Below are 7,161 nucleotides of genomic sequence, written 5' to 3'. Positions count from 1 at the left end.
GTTGGGCATTTTACCAGACAGGTTAAAATACACAGTCTCTGTCTTCTAGTAGCTTACAATTTAAAATGTCTGTTTCCCAGAAAAAAAAGGAGTAGTTTAGGGAAAGAATGAACACTAAGAGGACCAAAAATGATACTTGGTTCCAAGCTCGTGTCACTGCATGACCATAACAAATCCTCTGATCTTGTCTGTGCTTGCGAAGGAAGCTGAGGGAAAGCGGGGTCTGGGGAGCAGCTTCATTCACCTTTTTAATAGTTAGTGGTTCTGCACGAAACCAACGAAGGCTCTTTACTGTGCCATGAGGGATATAAGAGTGGACAAATGTGAGGTTAAATTTCTCATTTGAAAGTGTGATAATGGAATAATAATATTAACTGTTTCTCTAACAAAGGTCAATGTGCATTCTCACAGTGACACAAAATACCCTGGCTCTGTACTTCTTCCTTTACAAACAGGCCCATGTCAGCTTCCTGGCTGACTTCTGGTAAATCATCCTAAAACGATTCCTGGCACTCACCTCATAGAGGGTTAAAACTTCCTCTGCACAAACCAAGGGCTACGCACAGAGGAGAGAGGCTACAAAGGAGGATATTGTTGCTTATTTTATACCAACTGGGAGAAGAGAATACTGAAAGGAGAAAATGCTATGGTATAATTTTTAAAATCCAGATTCATAAGAAAAATGTTATGGAGCTTATTTTATTTTATTTTTTAACTACATTTTTTTTCCTCTCTGTGTTCCTCCCAGCCTAAACCATCCCCAAAAATGTCCTTATTTGGGTGAGAAAGACTCTTAATGCTATGGAATTCTGTGTGGAAATCCAGAAACAGAAGGTTGACCAGAGGCAGCACACGGAGTGGTTAGTGGTATTGATCCCTTGCTTTCTCACCCTTGACCCTGGAAGGGCTTAGTGGCAAAAGGAGAGTTTCCTGCAGGGCTGCGTTCATCCTTCCTGTTAGCAGAACTGGAGGAAGAATACAATGTACTAAAAAGCAGCCCCACCCTCATTCCTCTGCCCTGTCTACTTCTTTGAGAGAAATGAAAGAAGGAAAATATCCATATCCACCAACAACCCTGAGGATCCCTGACAAATGGCCCTAAGGTATATCACACCACATTCTCGGAAACCAGGAAGAAACCAGGCAACAGGGTTGGGTTTAGCTCATTTAATTGGGTTTAGCTGTAATTACTGTGTGGAAAACTGCAGCATTTTCCTTACCATAGATTGGATCTTCACCCCTCATGAATACTGTGCTGGTCAGTACTACAACTTGCAATCTTTGGCTGGTGTAATTTTCAAAGGTGGAATATATGTAATGAGGAATTAATGTCTGTTGAAAATACATCGAGAATGTGCTGCTGGAAACTTGTATGCTGTTACATTAGAATATGCAGACAAGCTGATATAGTGCATGTTGGAACAGCCCAGAATGAGACAATATTAAAAATATTTATTTTGGGACCTGAGGTAGGTGTTGAAATGTATATGAAGGGCATGCAGCCTCACCCAATTGTCTTTCTGTGCATTGCTGTGTGGTTTAAAGGGTCAAGCACCTCTTGAGAGTTGACGCGCTTTATTTACTAAAAGTAAAAATATCTTTGGTCCCATTTTTCTTTTCTTTTGGGGGTAAAAAATAATTTGTTAGTTGTCAAGATAGCCAGGCTGAAGAAAAAATGGCTTTTCCCCACCTTTTTAACCTGCTTTGGTGACATAGTAACCAAATAACCAAGTGGTTCATATACACTCAAAATATTGAATCACAGTCTCTAGGGGCAGGGCCGGATCATCAGAACTTTTCTAAAGTTCCCCACATCACTCTGTTGTGTCATCAGGATTGAGAAACCACTTGTCTGAAGTCTCACCAGTTTAACTGACATTAGTAAGGAGAAAACTTGGTCCAAAAGGGAACGCTAGGAAAAGGAAACATGTAAATCAGCTATGAAATATGAATGTGTTGCTTCAGGAATTGCTTCATCGAATTAAGGGCATGAAAAGAACTTTGAGAGTTCAATTATTTCATTCATGTGCATCCGGATAGAAACATACTCCAGGAATTGATAATCTGTTTTTAACAGCTTTCAGTGCTACTTATCCAAGTATCTTTTTGTAATCCGTTCCCAAATACTGCAATGGATAGAAAAGCAAGCAAGCAAGTAGACCAAGAGTACAAAACATTATAGAAAGAACTTACTTTTACACATAATAAAAATGGAAGTAAAATTAGTTACTTTAGGATTAGTTAAATTGGGACAAGTTAAATTAGGATTGAGATTATGCATCATGGGTAAATTTTCATTTATGCATATTACAAATAAACCTGATTTTGCAAGACCAATTTATGACTATTCTTAGAGCTTCCTACCAGAATATTTCTTCTTAATTCCAGAGAGGGTGTTTTTAGCTGTTTCTCTGATCTCTTATAAAGGTACTGGCCTGACTAGATTTATAAGTAATTTTCAGGTCATAATAGCAATAACCTATAACTTACTGATATTTGAAAGCTGTAATTATTGGAAGAGAAAATTATAGGTGAGCCTTTCATCTTCATTGAGATACAAGGGGAAAGGAAAGCTTCATAAAAGAAAAGACCAAAAAAAGTCATATAAATGTTAAGGTTGAAAATATAAGATCTGTTTTCTTAGTTAAAGGAATTTGGCCACATATAATAGTAAGAAGGTTTTTTGTTGTTATTTTGATTTTCAGAACTAAATAGGCAACCAGCTGGGCTGAGCTCCATATCTGATGGTCTCACCTCTTTGTTTCCTTTAGGGCAATTTCCTTTTGTCTTGTCTCACTGTACCCAAGAGGTCAGTGGAGATCCTTAAGGAAGGTGTGATTGGCCATGGTGAGAGACTTCAAGGTGGGATTCCATTCAGTTGATAGCAGGCCCTCACTGTTTGTATGAAGCAAAGTTCAAAGAGCTGAGCACAAGGAAGGAAAGCAGTTGCTGAACAATGATGAACAGGATCCAATAGGAGACACAAAATCAAGAAGCAGGGAGCAGTTACTTAGCCCACTATATTAAATAGTCAGACTTTCCCAGCTCAGCTGAAACTTCCCAGGGTCCTCTTAGGATTTTCATGAACCCTAGGATGCTTTTGTCTTTGTGTGTACCTTCCTTCATTGAAACAATACTAAAAATTATATTTTATGACTGTGTTGATATAAAGACAAAAAATTAATATTGTATGTTAAAATACAGTTTTTAACCTAGAATTTTTTCCTCTGTTTTTTAAAAGAAGCTAAACATTTTTGTGGGCTCCTAAAAGCATGGCTCAGACCTTTGGCACTATGCCAACTGCCTAAAGGGTAAGTCAACCCTAACTGGAGTGGGTTAAGTGAGGAGAGGACTAGCAGACTTAATAGGAATAATAGCAGTGGGACAGATCACATAGGGCCCTCTAGGTCATAGTACAATGAAAAGGATGTCGGAGTTTATTTTCATAAGTGAGATGGGACATTTTTAAGGGTTGTAAACAGAGAAGTAATATGACGTGAAACATTTTAAAGGGATAGTTCCTTTTGTAGAGAATATGCTATAGGAGGTAAGGAAGAAAATCATAGAGACCAGTCAGGAGACCATTCTGATAATCCAGGGAAGAGATGATGTGGCTTGTCCTAAGGTGATGGTAGAGGTGATAAGATGTGGACAGGTTCTAAATAGATGTTAAAGGTAAAGGCAAAAAGGATTTGCTGATGGATTGGATGTTGAATGTGATAGGGACAATTCAAAGGTGACCTCAAGGCTTTTGCTTGAACAACTGGAAGAGTGAAGTTATTTATTGAGATGGGGAAAAATTGCAAGGAAAGCACATTTAGGGAGGAAAACTGAGAGCTCAGTTTTGGACATGTTAAGTTTTATATGTTTATTAGACATACAAGAGGAGATAGATATCTGGAGTTTAAAAATGTTTAGACTGAGGTAGAAATTTGGAAGCATCAGCTTACAGGTGATATTTAAAGTCAAGAAGAGAGGATGATATCAGAGAGATAGTACTATGTAGATTCAATAGAGAAGAGATTAAAGGACTGAAATCTCAGGTATTCCCATATTTAGAAGTTGGGGACATGAAGAGGAACCAGCAAAAGAAGCTCTGTAGAAGTGGCTAATTTTTGCCAAGAAAGTGCGGTGTCCTGGAGACCAAGTAAAGAAGCACTCAGGTCTGCATGAACAGTTGCTTTCAATCTTGGACCATCTCTGGCTGCTTAACACCACAAGAAATTATGGTGCACCCACATACTTCCTTCCTGATGGGGGAGGAAGCTAAGTGCCTACTGCCAAAAATGGAATGGAAAATTAATCTAACAACCATTTCCCCCTCTATGTGACAAAAAAAATTTAATCTCATATGGTTCAGTTAAGGCGCAAATACCACTAAAAGAGTAAAACATGCCCAAGAAATAAGTTCTTTCTGCTGGCAGGAGAGTCCTTTCTGTAGACAGAGCCTCTCTTCTGGTCACATCTGAAAAGGCATATTCTTCCATAGAGCTCCAACATGATTTTAGATGTACAAAAGGAAACAATAGGAAGCATGTACAAATGGCAGTCTGAGGAAGGAACCCAACAGTGAATTCTGTCATGGACGTGGACATGGTGAACATGTAGATATGATGATGGAGAAGCTTAGAAAAAGGAAAAGCATGGCTTAAACCTAAGAGAGAAGAAAAAAGATGCAGTCATAAAAAACCCAAAACATTCACTGATACAAACTGAATGTTGATGTCCTCTCCCACCTGAAATTCATATATTGAACTTCTAATCCCTGGTGTGATGGTACAGTAATTCCCTCTTTTCCGTAGAGGATATGTTCCAAGACCTCCAGTGCATGCCTGAAACTGTGCATAGAACCGAACCCTATATATACTATATATTTTCCTATACATACATACCTAAGATAAAGTTTAATTTATAAATTAGGCATAGCAAGAGATTAACAACAATAACTAATAACACAATAGAACAATTATAACAATATACAGTGGACCTTTGAACGATTCAGGGTTAAGGACCACTGACTCCCCTCTCCCACCTGTGCAGTTTTGACCTCACTTAACTACTAATAACTTACTGTTGACCAGAAGCCTTACCGATAACATAAGCAGTCAATTAACAGATATTTTGTATGTTACTTGTATTACATACTGTATTCTTACAATGAGGTAAGCCAGAGACAAGAAAATGCTATTAAGAAAAATCGTAAAGAAGCGAAGATACATTTACTATTTATTAAGTGGCAGTGATCATCATAAAGCTCTTTATCCCTGTCATCTTCACATTTAGTAGAGTGAGGAGGAGGAGGAGGAAGAGGAAGGTTTGGCTTGCTGTCTCAGGGGTGGCAGAGGTGGAATATGTGGAGAAGGTGGCAGGGGAGGCAGGTACATTTGGTATAACTTTACAAAAATACATTATAATTTGTATATGACATTTTTGCTGTTACAGTTCTTGAAAAATGTTTCTGGTGATACCAATCCTTCTTCCATCATTTGCTTTAGTTTCAGTGCTTGTATAAAGTGGTCCATGTTATAAAAGAAGTCAAAAGCAATCTTGAATAATTGGAACCCTCCTGCCAGCTTGTCTAATGTCAACTTGTTTTCTGACACTGCTTCTTCTACATCTTCCTCACGGTCTGGCAGTGGTTCAGGAGCACTCATCTCCATCAAGTTGTCTTCTGTTTATTCCTCTGGTGTGGTGTCCATTAGAGCTTGAATTCATCCAAAACCTGTATCCTAAAACCTTTCACCTTCTACCTTTTTTTTTTTTTTTGCCATATCCACAATCTCTTTCATGATTTCCTTGATTGACTCTGTCATAAATTGTACAAATCTCAACACCATTTCTCCAGTAGGAATTAATTTTTTTCATGCTTAAACTCATTTATGCCTAGTGTTCCATTATTGGAACTATTTATATCCTATTACTCAAGGTCATCACCAAGGTCTGATTGCAAAAATTCAAAGAATTGCAGCCTCGGTCATAAATGCGTTAATGGCTTTCATAGTTTTCTCTATAGCAACGATGGCATCTTCAATGGTGTAATCCTTTTGGACTTTCATGATGTGCTTTCTATCGGGGTTCTCTTCCATGGCATTGACTATCCTTTCCCTACAGTAATGTGTAATGATCTTTAAAGGTCCTTATGATCCCCTGCTCTAGATGCTGAATTAGACACATTGTGCTTGGGGGCAAGTAGACCATTTTAGCAACCTTGGTGTTGAACCAAAGAAGAACCCATGGGGTTCTGGGTGGCCTGGGGCATTGCCCGATAGCAAACATTAAAAGGTTACTGGCAAGGTACTTCCTGACTTCAGAGACAAAGCATTGATGGAACCAATCCAGAAAAAGTGTTCTCATTGTCCAGGCCTTCTTGTTGTACACCAAAAGACTAGCAGCTGATATTTATGTTTTCCCTTCAAAGCTCACAGTTTTAGTGACTTTATAGATAAGGGCATCCCTGATCATAAAATGGACTGCATTTTCACAAAATAGTAAAGTCAGCCTATCCTTCCTGCTTTAAATCCCAGTGCTTGCTTGTCCTTCCTATTAATAAATTTCCTTTGTGGCATTTTTTTTTTTTTTTTCAGAATAGGGCATTTTTGTCTACATTAAAGACCTGTTCAGGCAGATATCCTTTCTCCGTAATGATTTTCTTCACGGTGTTTGAGAACTCTTCTTCTGCCTTTTGGTTGGCAGAAGCTGCTCTTCCCGTTATCTTCACAGCTTTTGTTGTTGTTATTGTTGTTGGTATTTAGATATGGAGTCTCTCTGTGTTGCTTAGGCTGGCCCAGAACTCCTAAGCTCAAGAGATCCTCCAGCCACAGCCTTCTGAGTAGGTCGGACTACAAGTGCATTTCGTAGCACCTTACCTGGACATTTTTAAAGCCAAACCTCTTTCTAAAATTATCAAACCATCCTTTGCTAGTGTTAAACTTTCCAGTTTTAGATCCTTCATCTTCCTTTTTCTTTAAGATGTCACATGATAACTTTGTTTTTCTCAGATTATATTAGAGTCTGTAGATATGCCTTTTTATAGCAATCATGAACCCACATAAAAGCTGCATTTTCAATATGAGATAAAAAGATTTTTGCACAAATGCAATGTTTTTGTGCCTGCTGGAATAGCTGCAGCTATTGCTTCACACATCTTCCTTCCTTCCTTCC

The sequence above is a fragment of the Mandrillus leucophaeus genome, unplaced genomic scaffold, assembly GCF_000951045.1.
Source record: "Mandrillus leucophaeus isolate KB7577 unplaced genomic scaffold, Mleu.le_1.0 Scaffold364, whole genome shotgun sequence".
Taxonomy (NCBI): domain Eukaryota; kingdom Metazoa; phylum Chordata; class Mammalia; order Primates; family Cercopithecidae; genus Mandrillus; species Mandrillus leucophaeus.
The sequence above is the reverse complement of the archived record's forward strand: the minus strand, read 5'-3'. Positions refer to the sequence as shown.